The sequence below is a fragment of the Bos indicus x Bos taurus genome, chromosome 15, assembly GCF_003369695.1.
Source record: "Bos indicus x Bos taurus breed Angus x Brahman F1 hybrid chromosome 15, Bos_hybrid_MaternalHap_v2.0, whole genome shotgun sequence".
NCBI lineage: Eukaryota > Metazoa > Chordata > Mammalia > Artiodactyla > Bovidae > Bos > Bos indicus x Bos taurus.
The window spans coordinates 2,985,477-3,004,913 of NC_040090.1; the positions used below are offsets into that span (position 1 = coordinate 2,985,477).

General features: G+C 54.4%; 1 long non-coding RNA gene across 1 annotated transcript; it reads left to right on the plus strand.

The window, feature by feature from the left end:
* Positions 1-11,517: 11,517 nt before the first annotated feature.
* LOC113905261 lies at positions 11,518-18,518 on the plus strand. The gene is made up of 4 exons (XR_003514625.1): positions 11,518-13,171; positions 14,617-14,677; positions 15,161-15,220; positions 17,762-18,518. It is a non-coding gene; the product is annotated as an uncharacterized LOC113905261 (long non-coding RNA).
* Positions 18,519-19,437: the final 919 nt, after the last annotated feature.

The window sequence follows — 19,437 nt, forward strand, 5'->3', positions numbered from 1 at the left end:
GGCACTCGGTCCTCTGACTTTTCTTGGCAGGTACCATAGATTGTCCCATGCACACCCCTGCCCCAGGCCTGCCCCTCCTCCTCTGTTGTTTAGCAGCTAAGTCGACTCTTTTGCAATGCCATGGACTGCAGCCTGCCAGGCTCCTCCGTCCATGGGGTTCTCCAGGCAAGAATACTGGAGTGGGTTGCCATTTCCTTCTCCAGGGGATCTTCGGGAACCAGGGATCAAACCCAGATCTCCTGCATTGCAGGCAGATTCTTTACCATCTGAGCCACCTGGGAAGGCCGCCCTTCTACCCCTAGGGGGCAGCAATTGCTCTGTCTATGGCAAGACACCAGGGGATGGAGATTCAGGTGAGGTTTTGCTTCTGAGATGGTTTGTTGTTGTTGTTGAGTGAGATTCCAGCGGGAGCATCCTTAACAGCTTCTGTCTTTTGGAGCCCTTGACAAGGAATCCACTTTTGCCAAGTTTGAAGAGATTCATTCCAGAACAAGAGCTTTCTTGGGTCCCATTGCCTTTCAGCCTGGTTCTGGAATCTTTTGGTCAGCTCATGGCTGCTCTTAAAGCTAAAAGGAAAATCGATCAGCCAAGGTGCTGCCCTGGCAGCGGTTACAAACTGGAACAAAACAGCTCAACACTGCAGCGTCAATGCAGCCACACGACCCTCGTGCGATTGTTGGCAGTGCTGTGAAATTCTTATTGTTGTGCAGTCACCAACAACTGCAGGGAGGGTTGGATGCATCATAAAAATCTTTTTTTTTTTGTAAGCTAGGTTGTTATTTCCACATTCATTCATTGGTACTGTAAATATTTGTAAGAGCACTTCTTCCTTGCCAGGCCTTGTTTAGCACTGGCAAAGCAGTGGAGAAGAAGGCATTCATGGCTTGACTTCATGGAGCTTCCTGTCTAGTGGGAAGACAAACAAGATGCAGGCGCTTCCAGTAGAAGGGGACAGGGGAGTGAGCGCAGGGCTTGTAGTAGAAGCATCACCGAGAACTGAGGAGAGCAACCTTTGCAGAAGTGATGACTTTGAAAGCCCTTGAAAGCTGAGAGGCTGCGTGGGCAGAAAGGAAGAGTAAGGGGAGGGGGTAGTTCAGGCTGAGAGAACTGTATCAGGCGGCTCAAGTTGAGTTAATTTGAAGAGAAATAAAAGTTTCTTTCCTAAACTGGAGCGCAGATACGAGTGGGTGAGAGGTGAGCCAGCCCAGGAAAGACAGGCTGGGGCCATGAAACACTCAAGGACTTCATCCCAAGGGCACTGAGTAAACACTGAACATTTCTTGTCCTTTAACAAGTGGACTCACATCACCAAATGGCCCAAAAAGAGGCTCAAGTAGAAATGCTAAGAATGAAAAAAAAAGAGACTTGAAGCTAACTGTAGTCTCAGACACTGTTGTCAACATCAGAATGCAGAGACTGTTGGGGCAGAAGAGCTCTGGAAGACACAGGGGCTAGAAGGCAAATCAAGCCCTGAAGGAATGATGCCCAGCACCCCCTTCTGGGGGGCCTCGGGGTCTGTCCCAGCACCCCCATCTAGGGGGCCTTGGGTGCCCAGCACCTCCATCTGGGGGGCCTCGGGGTCCGCTCCAGCACCCCCATCTGGGAGGGCTCGGGGTCTGTCCCAGCACCCCCATCTAGGGGGCCTTGGGTGCCCAGAACCCCCACCTGGGAGGCCTTGGGGTCCGTCCCAGCCTGCCTGGCGATGCCCAGAGCCTTCTCTCAGGTTCCAGCAAGGGACCCAGAAACCCTGTCCTTCTCAATCCCACTTCTTGCACTAAAGTTCAGGAAGGCTTGTCCTTGAATATTTCTGACCTTGAACATCAGGCACAAACTAGCTGCCTTCTTAAAGCTCCCCAAATCTGCCTCTCTCTCAATTTACTTATTAAGCCAACTAGGAACTGTGGGAAACAGGAAAGTAAACGGCACCCATGAGTCTCGGTTCTTTGTAATCTCTCCTGGAAGAATCATTCTGCGAGTTGGGTTCAAGGGATCCTATGTAATCTTTGCGATCAGGCCATGGGGCGGGACTGTCCAAACTTCGGATGCTCAGACAGGTGTCAAGTACCCTGTGACCAAGAGGGGTAGGTGGAGAGGAGGTCTCCTTTTTCTGCCTGAGAGCCAGGGAAGGAGCTGCAGGCATGGAATGCAAGGGGCGTACAGCCCCTCCCTGGGGTGCAGTCCTTTCGGGTTAGCCTTTTTTCCTTGCCTGTGCACCCCCTTTTTCTAATGGAGGTCTACTCTGGACCAAACAGTGATTCAGTCTTCTCCACCCACCCTCCAATCCCAAGCTGAGTCTGGGAACTTCTTAGCCAACCAGTCACTCCCTCCTTTCCTCCTTAAAGCATTGAACCTTTGGAAGATACTCATCTACAACCAGCAGGTGGCACCAAAAACCCTCTACCCCTCAGCTCAACAACCTTCCTCAACCCGCTCCAAGACTGGTAAACTGTGATTTAGGACAGGATTAGATACAGGCTCTGAAACGTTAAGCACCATCAAACTCTGGCCGTGCTGCTTAAGCCTCTCCTGACTCAGTTTTTCCATCTGTAAAATGGGGATGTTACTTTTCTGTCCTGAGGACCCACCATGATGCACTTGGTGTCTGGCACACAGACTGCACACGGATGTGCTTCCGTAAGTGTGAGCTATTCGTCTGACTTACTCAGAGGGAGGCCTCCTGAGTTCCCACCAGGGTGGCTGAGGGGTGCCCAGGCCGGAGAGGAAGGTCGATGCCCGGGAGGCAGCCGGCGCTGGGTAGCGCTGCACAGCCAATGCCCTTTTAACATTGCACTGCTAGTGACAGGCGCAGACAGTAGCACAATGTGAAAAGAGCTCCGGCCCGCAGCAGAGGGGCGCCGGCCCTGCTCCCAGGCCCCTGGCTTCCCCACCCCTTCCTCACCTTCAGCACAGCTCCCCTCCTTTCTCCAGTGTCCCTTCTGTTTCCCTCCACTCCTCCTCCTGTCTTCTTCCTCACCTCCTTCCTAACATGGAGACCATCTTTCCCCGGAGGTTTCAGGGCAGAGGGAACAGAGTGCCAGGAAGCAGCCTGGCATTCCGTCTTCACGGGAAGATGACTGGGAGACACCCCCACCCCCAGATCCGGAGGTGAGGAGAAGCCGGGTTTACCTGGGTTTGTAGGTCTTGTCAGCTTCCCTCCAGAGAGGAGCTGGCTGGCCCAGACCACAGAGCTTCCTCCCCGCTCTAAAGCTCTCTCTCCTTTTTAGTTTAGATAAAGGGAAGGTCTAGGCCTTCACGGGACAGTCTCGGATGGGGGCGAACAGGCCGCACAGAGAGACCCCCAGGTCTGCAGGCGGAAGCTGTGGGTGAAGTCCCACCTCTGCAGCTCCTCTCCGAGGCCTGCAAAATCCACTGAGTGGATTCAGCGTTGAACAAAATGGTGCGGTTCATTCCCTCGCCATTAGAGACAGGCTTTCCTTGGCAGTAGGGTCAGAATCTGTTTCCTGTTTATCCAGGGACTCCGGTTAGGGGGTTTTTCAAGCTCACCGGCATCTTCAGACGTCCCCATCCTACCAGGTCTAAGGGGCTTACACCCCCGACAAACAATCCTGAGACCGACCAAAGGTTCAGAGTCGGGCAGAGATCTGGGGCAGCAGGCTCCTGGCTAGAGCTGCGGCCCTCGGGGGCCGGGCTGTGGGGTAATTCCGGGGTGCACCCATCAGAAAGGCCCCTGGGGGATGCCCTGTGCCCTCCCCGCTGGGAGCTCTTCCTGGGGGGGAGGGGGTTCCCTCCCACTAGCTCGAAAAGCAAGAGAGCCTGTCCCCTGCCTTTCCATGCAGTCTGTTCCTGTAATCGGGGCCCGGGGCCCACAGTTCTAATGGACGGAGATCCAGGCTCCGCGAGGGTCGGTCACCAGCTTCTGCTGTTGGGTTGAGCAAAGCCGTCCCCGTGGGGAACCAGACCATGTCAACAAGGGGCCGAAGGGCCAAGAGCATGGGCCAGCCAGCTTCCTGGAGGCCAGGGGGAGATGCCCCCCAGGGGGCCCAGATCGCACCCGGGGTGGGGGGCGGGGGCCGGACCCCGCGGCTCTCACGGCCCCCTCCGCCCAGAGCCGGGCCCCCCGGTTCGGCCGCCGGCGGGGCCCTCCCCCGCCCCGGGCCCGGGAGCCGCCCCCCGGCTCCTGGCAGAGGCGGGCGTGGAGGCCGAGGAGGAAACGGGGGAGGGGCGGCTCAAGTTCCCCGCGCCCCACTCCTCACCGGCCACCATCTTCCGGCCCTGGCCCCCCGGAGCAGCGGGGGATGGGGCCCAGCCCGCGGCAGGGAGAGAAAGGGCAGGTGGAGGGGCGGCGGGAGCGGCGGGGCAGGCCGGGCCCGCGGCCATGGCGACCAGAGGGGCAGCCCGGAGGGTCCCAGGAACGGGGCGCGGGGGGCGGGGTGAGGGGGGCGTGCGCTCCTTCCACACCCAGCTCGGCGCCGCCCCCCACCCCCACCGCCCCCGGGACACACACACCTGAGGCTGGACCACACACGGGCGCGCGCGCACACACTCCAGCCACACTTGCTGCACGGCTCAGCTTACTACACACTTACCCAGACGGCGTGCGTGGGGGGGAGCCCGCAGCTCGCGCTCCGAGCGCACCCCTCCAGGCCCGGCAACTCTTAAGGCAGGGGCGGGCCTCACCCCCGCGCGCAGCCCCCCGGCTCGTCCCACAACTTCTCCCGACGCACAACTCCGCGCTGGGTTCAGCCCTGCGGCCCCTGCATTCCCCCCTCAACGCCCCCGCCAAGTCCCCTGTGCCCCACAGCCCCTGCACGCACACACACAGACACACACACACCCCCTGCGCGCGCGCGCACACACACCCCTGCGCGCGCACACACGCACACACACCCTGCGCGCGCGCACGCACACACACACCCTGCACACAGACACACATACACGCACGCCCGGGCACACACAGATGGCCCAGCGGAGCCCCCCGCCCCGGCCCCACCACACCCCCACTGGAAAGGCGCAGGGAGCCACGCCAGCACGACACGCCTGCTGCTCCCCCGTCTCAGTTGCGGCGAAAGAAGAAACCAGAAGAGATGCCCGCGCGGAGGGGACGGCGGGGGCAGAGAAGACGGAGGAGGGGCCCGGCCCGCCCCCGGCCCTCGCCGAGAGGATGCGCCCCCCCAGTGCGCGGCGCTGGCCCTCGGGGCGCCCCGATACCTACACGCCAAGCCTCCTTCCGCTCCTCGGCCCGCCGCCTCCCTCTTCCCGGGCCCTTTCTCTGCCCTCCCCGCCCCGGCGCCCCCCGCCCCCCCCGCCGCCCCACGCCCCCCGCCCGCCGCCCTCCGGGGCCGGGCTCGGGCCCCGCGGCGTCCGCGGCCGAGACGGGGGCGGGGGGCGCCGGGCGCCGCGCCCGCGCCGGGCCCCCCGCGCCCCCTTCTCCTTCCACACTCCCTGCCGTCCATCTTGAATACTTGGGATTCTTGAATGGAGTGAGCAGGATCCGCTGCCCCAGGCTCCCATTGGCTGCGGGTTCACCCTTTTGAAACGAGATCCTCCCGCCCATTGGCTGCCGGGCTCCCCTCTTCGCCCCCAACCCCCATCCCCCGCGCCCCCCCACGGCCAGCGAGGTCGGGGCGCTCCCAGGCGCCCCCTCCGCGGGCCTCCCCCCACATCCCACGGGCACCCCCCCACCCCTGGAGGTCGGCCTCCCGGCTCGTTCTATCACGTCCCCCATCCGGCTGCAGGTGAGGGCGGACCCGGTTCCCGCCAAATGCGGCTCCCGAAGCCCGGCTCGCGGACGCCCCTGGTGCCGGACTCGGAGACCCTAGGAGACAAGAGGTGCGATTTCCTGCCCGCCTCCCGACGCCCCTTGAGCCGAAGTCCCTCTCCAACCGGGACCCTCCTGGCCTTTCAGCCTCAGCCCAGGCGATCAGAGCAGCGCTCCTGAACCAGCCAGCCCCCTGGGCTGGGCAGGAAGAGGGCAGCTCCGGAAAGATCTGGGCCCTTCTGAGCGGCTTCAGCCCCTGGTTGCCGCGGGGCAGGTCTGACCCTACCAGGAATGTGCAGCATCTGGAGCTTTGCTCCGTCACACACGTCCCCTGGGACCAGCCCGCCCAGCCCCGCCCGGCCCAGTACTGGGCCCACTCGGAGCTGGAAGCCCAGACCGGCACGGAGGAACTAGGGAGCCGAGCAGTGAATCAGGCCTGGACGTGGGGGTCCCTTTATTCTGGGCCCTGATTTGCTGTAACACGCTTCTCGAGGTCACGGTCTCCTCTCTGGGCCTGTTTCCTGATTTACAAAAGTTCGATCTAGAACTTCCTATAGAAGTTTCTATGTAAGGATGGAAATGATCTGTACTGTACCATCCACTGTGGTAGCCACTAGCCACGTGCAGCTACTGACCCTTTGAAATTTGCTACTGTGACAGTTGTTCAGTCGCTCAGTCCTGTCCCACTCTTCGTAACTCCATAGACTGCAGCACACCAGCCTTCCCTGTCCATCACCAACTCCCAGAGCGTACTCAAACTCATGTCCATTGAGTGGATATAATGGCCATCCAACCATCTCATCCTCTGTCACCCCCTCCTCCTACTTCCCTCAATCTTCCCCAGCATCAGGGTCTTTTCCAAGACTATGACTGAGGAAATGGGGTTCTGATATTATCTGATTTTAATCACTTCTAATAGCCACATGTAACCCGTGACAGCAGTCTGGACACTGCAGGTCCAGGATGCTGGTGTTCCTGCTGGTGAAGAGCAGTCGAGGAATCTTGCTTGGCAGAAAGTCTTTTCTCCTTGTTCCTAGGTGCAAAGTCCTCCAGATCCAACGTGTGTCAGTGTCCAGAAAGTGAGGCTTAAATCCCTGCCCCCTTCGTCAGGAATGCTTTCCTTACTGCTGTCGGATTGTCAGTCTGCTCTGTGGGGCTGAAGTTACACATACCCACAGCACACAGAAGGTTAGGGGTAGTAGAGGATTTGCAAGTTTGCCCAACCTTCATGTTTTTCCAAAGATAAACACCATGAGTTAGGGTGGGGGATGTCCTTGGCCCAAAACTTCCCTCGTAGCTCAGTGGGTAGAGAATCCGCTTCCAATGCAGGAGACCAGGGTTGGATCCTTGGGTTGGGAAGCGCCCCTGGAGAAGGAAATGGCAACCCACTCCAGTATTCTTGCCTGGGAAAATCCCATGGACGGAGGAGCCTGGAGGGCTACCGTCCACAGGGTTGAAAGACTGGGACACGACTGAGCGAGTAAACCACCAGGGGCGCACAGCACTTAGTGCATCTTTCCTGAGCTTTACAAGGCGTGTGGGGTCTTACTTCCTGGACCAGGGATTGAACCCCTGTCCCCTGCAGTGGAAGCATGGTGTCTTAATCGCTGGACCCGGAGGGACGTCCTCTTCAGAGTTCTTGTGAGCCCGCCAACCCCACCCCGCTGCTGCCACACACACCATTAAGTTCATTCAACAAATGCACTTCTCTGACCCAGGACATAGAGGACCTGGGGTGGAAATCCACCAACAAGACTGATGCTGAGGGACAGCCAGCTCCATGGGAGAGGCTGAGCTCCTGGCTCTGCCAGGGTGATGAGAACATGGGCAGCTCAGAGCACGTGTCCTAAGTCAGGGTGGTTCAGAGACCCCAGTGTGCACCACCCCCAGCATGAGGAACAGAAGCTGTGAGGCAGAAAACCAACTCTGGGTTTATCCTTGGGTTGACCAGGAGGCCGAATTAGCAAGCAGCTGTGATTTCTGCAGGTGGAGTGGAAGGGTATGAGGGTCCAAGGTTCTGGTGGTTACAGGCAAAGACTGGTGCATACAGGGCCCTAACCCAGCAGAGAGAGGAGCCACAGGGGTTGGTAAAAGGGACTGGGCACCTGCCTGAGCTTGTATGGTATTGGTCCAGTCCCCACTCTTGGAGGACGTCTGCTTGGGCAATGCGCTGTGGGTAAGGGGAAGACCCAGAGCTGCCTGGGGAACGGCTTCTGTGCTCAACACTGCGTTATTACAGCTGAAAACTGCTAAAAGACTTCTCTGGTGACAGACAGGTAAGGAGTTCGGAGGCAAGGATGGCTCCCAGTGGGGAAGGGAATCTAAGAAGTCTTCCTGGAGGAAGGAGCATCTGACACTTGAAGATGAGAAAGGATTTAAAGGAAAAAAGACGAGGACTTCTCTCTGGTCCAGGGGCTAAGACCCCACGCTCCCAGTGCAGGGGGCTCAGGCTCGATCCCTGATCAGGAAACTAGAGCCCACGTGCCTAAGACTTTCCAGGCCACGACTAAAGATCTCGCATGCTTCAACGAAGATCAAAGGTCCCGCCTGCCGCATCTAAGGCTGGCACAGCCTAATTAGTTATTAAATAGAAGACAAGAAGATGGGAGGAAGGAAGACCAGGAAATGGCAAGAAGAGGCAGCAACACAAAGGCTGGAAGATGGAGAAGCAGCGGTCTGTGCTTAGAATGGGTTGTAAATTCCGTGGGACCCAGGAGGTAGGAAGGAGAGTGGCCAGGATGGAAAGTCAGGCTGAGACAGGTGGTGGCAGACTTGGACACTTCCCCCTGGGCCTGGCTCGGCTCCAGTGACGTCATGTTTCTTTCTCTTTTTTTTTTGACATCATTTTTCTTGAGGACGCCCTAACCCTTTTCCCTCCTGAACAGTGATGCTTCTCAACTGTTCGTCAGGCTCCCAGCGCCTCCACCCTCAGCCTTCTGCAGCTTCTACCTTCGTCTGCAGGCCCCCATGTGCATTCCACAAACATCCTTCCCACGGCAGAACGGACTCTCCTCGGTCTGCCTCAGCTCTGTGTCCAGCCTCTGGATTCCCTGTGCCCAGGAATGAGCCTCACAAAGCTCCTTTCTCTCTCATGTCTGTGCTCAGCCCTCCAGGCTCCTCTGTCTGTGGAAATTCCAGGCAAGAATCCTGGAGTGGGCTGCCATGTCCTTTTTCACTTATCACATTTTAAACTCCATCACATCTTGGGAGTTTAAAATGGAGGCCAGGGGACTTCCCCGGTGGTCCAGTGGTTAAGACTCCACCCCTCCACAGCAGGGGGTGCAGGTTCGATCCCTGGTCAAGGAACTAAGATCCCCCATGCTGGTCAGCTCGGGGTAGGGGTTGTGGGGGAAATGAGGGCCAGGAGCAGATAGACATGGTCTAACTTGTCATCATTTCAGTCACTCAGTCGTGTCCGACTCTTTGCGACCCCATGGACTGAGCATGCCAGGCTTCCCTGACCATCACCAACTCCCAGAGTTTACTCAAACTCATGTCCGTCGAGTCGGTGATGCCATCTGACCATCTCATCCTGTGTCGTCCCCTTCTCCTCCTGCCCTCAATCTTTCCCAGAATCAGGGTCTTTTCCAATGAGTCAGTTCTTGGTATCAGGTGGCCAGAGTATTAGAGTTTCAGCTTCAGCATCAGTCCTTCCAATGAATATTCAGGACTTATCTCCTTTAGGATGGACTGGTCGGATCTCCTTGCAGTCCAAGGGACTCTCAGGTGTCTTCTACAACACCTCAGTTCAAAAGCATCAATTCCTTGGCGCTCGGCTTTCTTCGCAGTCCAGCTCTCACATCCGAACTTGTTATAGGAGTGTTAAAAAAGGCACCAGGAGCTATTTGGCTCCAGCCTCCGCCCCTACATTCTTTCCCCCTTGTCTGGGAGTTCCAGAATGCTCCTGGGCTCTGCAGAGGCCTCTCTTCCGCATCGTCTGTGTCCAGGATCACTCAGGAGGTGGCCCTCTGCCTTTCTCACTGATCTCCAGGGTCCCTCCAGATCCCTACTCGGGTATGTGTGTGTGTGAGAGCTCAGTCGTGCCCAGGAGATCAGTCGTGTCCGACTCCACCACCCCCTGGACTGTAGCCCCACAGGCTCCTCTGTCCATGGGATTCTCCAGGCAAGAATACTAGAGCGGGCTGTCACTTCCTCCTCCAGGGATCGAACCTGTGTCTCCTACATGTCTCCTGCATTGCAGGCGGATTCTTTGCCGCTGAGCCAACAAGGAACCTCGTGGAACTGGGTAACTGTGAGTCAGCAAGACCTTCTGTCCCAGTCCTCTGCCCCCTGGAAGGACCGAATCCGAAACACTGGAGACATGCTGCCTCTCTGTTTGAACGTCAGTGGAGGGGACCGGGCTTCATGGCTCCACACTCACCGAGCCGAAACAGGCCTTTCCATGAGGAGCTCTTTCCTTCCCCTCCTTCCACAATGAGCTGTTTTGTGTCTCCTCTCGACTGCTTCTGTGTCTGAGGGCTTCCTGTGTGGAAATCTCTGGAATCACTGCTGGGAGACATTCCTAGCCCCGAGGTGCTCCTAGGTGAGGGTTGAAAGGCAGACATATGAAGAGGGAGTCTGAGAGCCACAAGTGTCCAAAGAGATGCGAGAACCTTCTCTCTGAGGCAAACCCACCTCCCCGAGGTCTTGATGCTGGTCTTGCTTCATCAGTCGCCCCGTTTACTTGCATCTCCGACCCCCTTCCAGGAGCCCAGAGCAAGGGTCAGCGAGTTAGAGCCCACAGACCGGGTCCTGTCCGCTGCCTGCTGCAGATTCTTTTGTTTGTTTGTTTGTTTGGGACATTTGGGGTTTTGTTTGCTTTGGGATTTGTTCTTTGTTTTTGCGATTAAGGTTCACCGGGACACAGCCCTTGCTCCCTGGGTTACACACCGCCTGTGACCGCCGTTGCGCTACAGTGGCCGGGTTGAGTGGTCGTCACCGCAAAGATCCCACAGCCAGCACAGCTGAGTCTGTTTCTTAGCCGGCTCGTTACAGCAAAGGCCTGTGGATGCTTAGGGCCCTGATGTGTCGGCTGTACCAGCGCTCAAGGAGGGCCACTGAAATTACCCCGAGATGGGGATGGAAAGACGTCGCAGAGGCGTTCACCATCAGCCTACACCGAGGCTCAAATCGGGCCAGGTCGACCACTTCTCAGAGCCGGTTGGCTTTCCACATCTCTCCTTCACGTCCCACTCACTCGTAAACCTGTGCAGTCCAGCCCCCGCCCCTGCTTTCCACTGAAACGGTTCCCACTAGGACCACCCCGACCCCCTGAAGCCTGGTCCGTCATCCTTTGCTCAGTCCCGCCACGCTCAAGCTCTCTTTAGCACCCGCCTCTCTTGACTACATCCATCTTGAAATTCTGGTGGCTTCCAGGAGACGAGACCAGCCTTGAGTTGCCTCTTCTGCGATTCCTTCTCCGGTCCCTTCCCTTGGGTCTTCTTCCTTCCCCTCCTGCCTAAGCACACGCTCTGCGAGGATCTGCCCAGGGCCTCTGTCTTCCCTCGAGGTTTCTCGCTGCACAAAATCATCCCTTTGCCTGCTTTTAATATTAATACTCACGTTGGTGTGGGTGTCTTTCCAACGTCTAACTTCTGACCTGACAGCCCAGATTTCCATCTTCCTGAAAAAAAATTCCCGGCAGTCCAGTGGTCAAGTCATCACCACCCAATGCAGGGGATGTGGGTTCGATCCCCGGTCAGAGAGCCAAGATCCCACAGCCTTGCGGCCAAAAAACCCCAAAGAGAAAACAGAAGCAAAACTGTAACGAATTCCAGAAAGGCTTATAAAAATGGTCCACATTAAAAAAAAAAAAAAAAAGGTGGTGGAAGGGGGAGGCCCAGGTTTCTAACAGAATGCTACAACTCCTCAGATGCTTGTCTCCCTGACCAGACAAGGCAAATTCGTTCAATGTCAGTTATCAGAGGTAACATGCTGACCCCTGCCCTGCCCTGCACGCGTCTGCCTATCCTCCCATCTCCGCCTTCATGGCTGCTCATCCTAAGAGATCCTGCCCTCGATGCATCCCTCCTCGGGGGCAGTCTCATCCATTCCTGCAGTTTCAACAGCCACCTGTGCGTGAATCACTGCCCAGTCCATCTCTGGGTGTGTTTTCAGCTGCCTCCTGCATTCCCAGCGTATGAGGTAGGTGTCAGGTGTTTCGGCCTGCCCAGACTCCATCCTGAACGTGGTAACTGCCCCTTAGCTTTCCTTTGGGGAGACAACCGTCCCCTGCTTTCCCTCCGCGTGGGTCACCCAAGGCTGACCTCATCTGCCCCTTCGCGGGGCAGTCCCAGAAACCAGGCGTATCAGTCGTCTCTGGCTGTGTAACAAAATAGCCCCAAACACAGGGGCTTAAGACAGCACACATTTATTTTCTCGCGGTTTCTTAGGTTGGGAATCTGGGCAGGCTTCGGTTGTGTCCTCGGATCGTGGTCTCTCATGAGACTTTAATCAAAGTGTCACCCAGCACTCGGGTCTCATCTGAAGGCTCAACGATGCTTTCAGAGTTGTGGGCAGGATTCAGTTCCTCAAGGGCTGTCGGGCTGAGGGTCTCGGCTCTTTGGTGGCGATTGGCCCCCCCTCGGTTGCCGGCCACGTGGGTGTCCGCCCGGTGGAGGCTTGCATCAGCAGAGCCAGCAAGTCTGCTAGAGAGACGGAAGTCAAAATCTTCGGTCACCGCATCCCAGAAGTGACAACACGGCCATGTTGCTGCATTTGATTGGTCAGAACTAAGTTAGTCACGAGGAGAAGACGACACAAAGGTGCCATCTAGGAAGCAGGCTCGCTGGAGGGGGGCAACTTCGAGGCTGTCAGCCACAGAAGTTTTAGCCAATGAAACCACAATAATTGAGTCAAGGCTGGGTATCTAATCAAAGCCAATCAGAATTAGACCTGAGATGTTTGCCAGGACTTTGGAGAGAGTGGAGCTGCTGGCATTGTTCTGGAGGAGAGGGTAAGCTTGAAACTGCTGGAGGTCATAACCACTGTCTCGTGGAGGAGAATCTGCCTAAACTGGAAATGGATTAAGGAACAAGAAGGCGAGAGATGGGGAGAGAGATACTCCCGATACAGCCACACCTGCAGCAGAACCTCGAGAGTCTTTGGTGATATCAGCCCGGATGTTCCTTCTGCTTCCATCGATTTCAGACGAATTCTGCCACCCACAGCCCGAGGGTTCCTAGTGGATAAAATGTCTCAGAAATACCTGGATTCAGTTTGCCCAATTATCTTACCTTCGTCTCCCCAAGAGAGCTGCTGCTTTTCCTAGGTTCTATTTTGCGGATGAAAGCATGACACAGTTGCTTAGGGCAAAAACCTTGATGTCATTTCTGCCCTTCCTCATCTGCTCTGGAGGTGAAATAGCCCGTGCAACATGGATTCTATAGAACCGTAGGAGAGACTGTTTTCCTTCGCAAAGATGGAGGAGGCTCTAACGTGACCCAGAGAAAGGTAAGCTGAACAAGTGAGCAGGTTTTCCTCCTAGTCGTTTGAATTCTGCAGAATTTCTGGAGGTGAATCCCATGATTTAGAGGAGGAAAATAGTGTACCTGACTCTCATATCAAAACATACCAGAGACAAAATGAAATTCTGACACGCTGCCTGGTGACCTTGGCGCTCGGCTGGTGTTGTGAAAATACTCCCTCTGACTCTGAGGCAAATCATAGGGAGTTGTGTCGTTGGAAAGTCACTCATACTTTCTTTGTCATCTTTCTCCTTGGAGTCCCAATCGTGATTCCGATCTTTCCCGTTCTTTCCCTGTGCCTCTTTCTCCTTGGAGTCCCAATCGTGATTCCGATCTTTCCCGTTCTTTCCCTGTGCCTCTTTCATCCAGAACTGCTCTGAATCCTGTGCGTTTAGATGCTATTCGCCTGTCAGCTTAATATCCACCCTGGGGTTTTGGATCATCCTCTGAAAAGCCTTCCTTCCAACCTCCCCTCCATCAAAGTGTGAGTCCACAACACGGACCTCAGACCATTCATCTGCCCCGAACTGTGATGGCTCTCTAGTGCCCAGACCACATTTTCTAACCTTTATTGGGTTGCTATTTTTTAGTCACTAAGTCGTGTCTGACTCTTTGCGACCCCATGGACTGTAGCCCACCAGACTCCTCTGTCTATGGGATTCTCCAGGCAAGAATACTGGGGTGGGTTCCCATTTCCCTCTCCAGGGGATGTTCCCAAACCAGGGATCAAACAGTGTCTCCTGCATTGGTAGGCAGATTCTTTATCTCTGAGCCACCAGGGAAGCTTTTATTGGGTTAAGGACCCTTTTTTTTTTTTTTAAAGCTGATGAAATCTGTGGGTAAGGTAGATCTTTCTAGAAAAATCTATATTTTGTGTTTTGATGTACATTTCAAGATTATGAACCCTCCGGAGTCCATTTACTACATATTGCGCCCGCCTTTCATCAATTCAGGTTACACCTTCATACACAGAATACGTTCTGAACTTCTTAGCGTGGCATTCAGTGCCTTCCAGACTGAACCCTACCTGCCTTTCTAATCGAAGCTTCTGCCTCGTGCAGTCCTGGTTGGTTTATGTCTGATTCCCCATCAAGCCCCGAGTCTCCCTGAGAGGAGAGAGTGTGCCTTTTAATTTTTCCTTGTTACATCTCCCCAGACAGAATGACAGTTCCCCAGGGGCAACAATCAGAACACTTAGTACAAGATCAACTCTTAGTTCACTACTAGATTTTTTAAAAATTATCTTATTATGGTAAGTATGCTTAATATTTAACATGAGATTTACCCTGTTAACAGATTTTAAAGTGTTCAATGCAGTATTATTGACAACAGACACAGTGTTGTACAGCAGATCTCTAGAATTTATTCATCTTTCCTAATTTAAGCTTTATGCTGGTTGATTAGTAATTTTCCATTTCTCTTTCCCTCCAGCCCTTGGCAATCACTGTTCCATTCTTTGATTCTGAAAGTCTGACTACCTTGGAAACGTCGTGTAAGTGGAATCACACAGCATTTGTCTTTCTGCGATAGGTTTATTTTATTTAGCGTAATATCCTCAAGGTTCACCCACGTTTTCACTCATTGCAGAAGTCCCTTCTGGTTTTAAGGCTGAATTCTACTCCAGTGTGTGCCTTTACCACATTTTCTGTACCCATTCGTTGTCAATGGACATTTAAGTTGTTCCCACATCTTGACTATTATGAATAGTCTTGCAATGAGCAACTAGATTTATTAATTTCTAGCAGCAAAAGGATTTTAGGGTGACATGCCAAGCCAGTATGATTCAATGTCATATGCCCCAAATCTGTATCTGCAGAGAGCTCTGATTTCAAAACCTTCCAGTTGTCGTGGACACCACAGGGACAGGGACTGCTCAGACACTGTGCCATGATTTTGGTTTAGAAAATAACAGGTCTCCACTGGGGAACTTTTTACTGCCTTGGCCAATACTAATATCAGGAATCGTTTTCGGCAGCTGGAGCCCTTTGGGACGCTGGAGAAACTTAAAGAACCGGCTCCGCTGGTGGATTCTCAGGTGAGTTTATTGATTTCATATTGCAGCTCTCGGCTCCACCCCCACCCACAGAGCAAGCCAGAACAAGACATAGGAATGTCTCCTCTGTTGCTCCAAAATGGGCTTTCTCAGGAGATCTCCTGAGAGTCTCAGGAGAGGTGCAATTTCCTCTTGCCCTCTTTGGCCCCATTTAAAAATTCCCTCCCCCACCCCCACCTCCCATGGGTGAGGGACATTTCGTATCACACGGTAGGAAGTAGAAAGAAGACAACGGGAGTCCATAGCAGTCCAAGACCTCTGGGGACCAGGGCTCTGTCTGGTTTGACACTGTATTTCCAGGGCTACAGCAGTGCCTGGCACGTAGTGAGGCCTCAAATTATACTTGTTGAATGAATAGATGGGAAAACAGGAGAAGTCAGTGGTCTTGGCTTCTAATCTGTAAGTGTTTGTCTCCAGAACCTCTGTGCTTTCTCTGTGGGCCCTTGGTGTCTTGTGATTTCACCCAACAATCAGCCCTAGAGGATCTGGGTCCCGCTAGGCCTGTCAGGACCAATGAGATGACCTCAGATCTCTCTCATATGCAGCAAACCCATCGTTGATAAGTCAGAGCCCTCCTCGTGTGCAGGGGCCTTACATGATGGTATCGGTGTGCTATGGTTGGGGTTATCAGTTAATATTAGTTTCTACCTCATGATCCATAATGGCCACTCAAGCTCCAGCCATCATGTTTTATTCCAGCCTATAGAGGGGAGAAACGAGGACTGAAGAAGGATGTGCTCCTCTTTTAAAGAGACTTTCCAGAAGTTGTCTATGATACTTCTCCTTACATCCCACTGGCCGGAACGTAGTCACGTGGTCCCAGCAGATTTCGAGGGAGGGGTTCTTTATCTTTCAGGTGGCCGGGTAACCGACCAGCTAAATACCAAGGGTTCTATTAGAAAGGAAGAAGCGGGGCGCGTACTGCGGGGCACTGTTGGCGGAATGTTGGCGTGCTTGAGGAGGTGGTTTGGCCTGGGAAGTCTGGCCTTGCAAACCAGAGGGCTTTCTCTCTGCGCCCATTCTCTGCTCTCGTCTGGAGTGGTGGACTCCAGCCCAGTCCCGCGTGAGGGTGCAGGCGTCCACAGCAGTCAGAAAGCGTGGCCGCTGGGAGGCAGATGGCCACAGGCTCAAATAGGCCTGCGGGCCTCTCTGTTCCTCCCTTTATGAAGTGAGGAAAACAGTACCTATCGTGTACAATTACGGCGAGTGCTTCACTCCTTGGAAATCCCTGGGACAGACTTGTGGCCCATGAATGGTGCTTTTTTTTAAAAAAAAAAAAAAAGAATTGTGGTTAAAAAAAATATACAATTCACCTTTTGGGCCATTTTTAGTGTATAGCACTACTATACTACTACTGCACATTGTCATGTAACAGATTTCTAGAACCTTCTCGTCTTGCAAAACTGAACCACCCCAGCTATTAAAGATCAAGACCCCTGCTCCCTCTCCCTCCAGCCCATTCTATTCTCTAAGACTTCGGCTCCGTTAGACCCCTCGCATCAGTAGACTTGGACGTTATTTGTCTTTTGTCCCTGGATTACTTCAGCAGTGACCAGAGGCAAATAGTGTCCAGGTCTACTGATGTGAGCGTGACATCCTCAAATGTCATCCATGTTGTGGCATATGGCAGAATTTTCTTTTCTTTTTTCAGCTGAGTCACAGTGCATTGCATGGGTAAACTTCATTTTCTGTAGCCACATATTCTTGGTCCAAATGGATGTTTAGATTGCTTCTGCCTCTCAGCTGTTGTGATTGATGCTGCAAGATGTGTGCTTCTTGGAATTTCCCTGGCGGTCCAGTGGTTTGAGTTTCCATGCTTCCCATGCAGGGGGCATGGGTTCCATCCCTGGTCTGGGAATAAGATCCCACATGCCGCACGGTGCAGCCAAAAGCTAGACATACAAATAGCTACAAAAGAGAATGGTGCTTCTTATCAGAGACTAGTTAGCATGAGGGACTAGTTCTCCCCTTTCTTTCAATACGTTTGGCGGGGAGCTTCATGGTTTGCTGGTTTTTTGTTTTCCGGGATGTAAATAATTGTTAGATGAAACATCTTAGGTGGAAACAAACCAGGTGGATGGATCTGGGAGTTCTGGAGATGTTGCATATCTAGAGGGACAGGGGACAGGGAAAGGGGACAGTTACAGAGCGCACATTCCCTTTAGGTGGCCCTTTTGAATAGATGGGACATCTGCAGTGCTGTCACACTGTTGAATCCCAGAGTCATGAACATTCCAGGCTCCAGACGTTTCATTACAGGCAGGGTGCAGAACCATCACCCAGCTGCCACTGAAACCAGCCCTCCATGAGTCCTAAATCCCGACCCCAGGGACACAGGCCTAGAGCAGCAGGGAGGAGGAAGGACCATGCAATGCGAATGTGTGATTCCTTCCTTGAGAAATAACCCGTTAGGCAAAACCCTAGCTGATAATAACGACGAGAAGCGATGCCTCGGGTTTCCTACCTCCAGCGGTTTCCTCAGGAAACATAAAGGTAAGAATAATGTCGATGTCATTGTTTTAGGGAAAAAAGGATCTTTACCCAAATACGGACGTTGCCCACTTTGAATCAAAAGCGTTTATAGGCCTAGATGGTGTCTGCGGTATTCCCAAGGAGCTTCCTGGTAGCTGGAGTGAAAAGGCAACCACTCGTGAACATGCTGCTGTTGACTGGGAAGCGCAGAGGGCACTCCTGGGGGAGGGGAGGACATGGCTCGCACTGGGCTCAGGAGAATGACAGCATCTGAATAAATGGACGAGGAGTTCCCTGGTGGCGTAGTCGATATAAGTCCACCTGCCGACGCCGGGGACACAGGTTCAATCCCCGGTCCAAGAGGATCCCACGTGCTGGGGAACAAACAAGCCCGTCCGTCACAACTACGGAGCCTGTGCCCAGGCCTGTGCTCTGCAGCAAGAGAAGCCACCGCTGTGAGGAGCCCGTGAGAACACTGCAACTACAGAGCAGCTCCTGCTCGCCACAGCTAGAGACGGCCCGCACGCAGCAACGAAGACCCAGCGCAGCCAAAAGTGTAAAAGTAGAAACGGACAGGATTCAGAAAGGCGTTTCCCTTTTGTTTCGTTTCAGCCAATAGGTACTGAGTGCCCGCTTGGTAGGTGCCAGGCTCCCTGCTTGAAGCTGAGGCTAATGACAAAAAGACACGGTCCCTGCCCTCCAGGGGTTTTTCAAAATTATCTAGGCAAGGAGAGCAGCTTTTTCTTTTTTTTTTTTTTCAATATTCATTTTATTTTTCTTTTTTAAAAAAATTAATGTATTTATTTTAATTGGAGGCTAATTACTTTACAATATTGTAGTAGTTTTTGCCATACATTGACTTGAATCAGCTATGGGTGTACATGTATCCCACATCCTGAACCCCTCTCCCACCTCCCTCCCCATCCCATCCCTCAGGGTCATCCTGGTGCACCAGCCCTGAGCGCCCTGTCTCAGGCATCGGACCTGGAGCAGCTTTTTCTAATGAGGACCACACTGCCCTGGTCCTCACGCTGTGAAGGGGCACAGAGTCATCTCCAGAGGACCCAGTCCCCACGAGGCAGGGCTGGATGAGCAGGGGTGGGGACCCGGGCTGACCAACCCACTGTGGCCGAAGGGCAGGAGCTGGACTTGCAGGTGATCCTGGAGCCGGCCGTCAGGCACCCGTGTGTCTGGTGGCCCCAGATCCCCCCTCTCATCTCACCCTGTAACCAGGCATCTTCTGCTCGGCCCCTGACCCTTGGCCCCGGGGCTCCTGTTCATGTCCACGGTGGATCTCCTTGAGACTCTGGCCCTGAGGCTAGTTTAGGAGAGAAGAGGAGGACGAAGTCCCCGTGGGGTTTCCAGGAGGAACCCCTCAGCTGTGAGCAAGCCCTTCACACCTGAGACCTGAGCTGGGGAGTCCCCAGCCCAGAGGTGGGGCAGGCTGGGAGACGCACCGGGATCCCAGGCAAACTGCAGAGTCTGGTTTGAACGCAATGGAGCCTTCCCAGCTGGGGTGACCTTGAGCAAATCATTTCGTCGAGGCTCCTTTTCTTCATCCGCGAAGCGGGCAAAACAGTACCAGGGATGATTGCAAAGCTTCAGGGAAATGCTGAAATGGAAGCCCGGTGTGGGGCAGGTGGGAAAATCCCCGCGTGAAGGGGGCTTAAGCAAGGGAGGGGAGTGGGGGATTCACGGGAGCCCCCTGGAGAGGAGAGGCGAGGAGG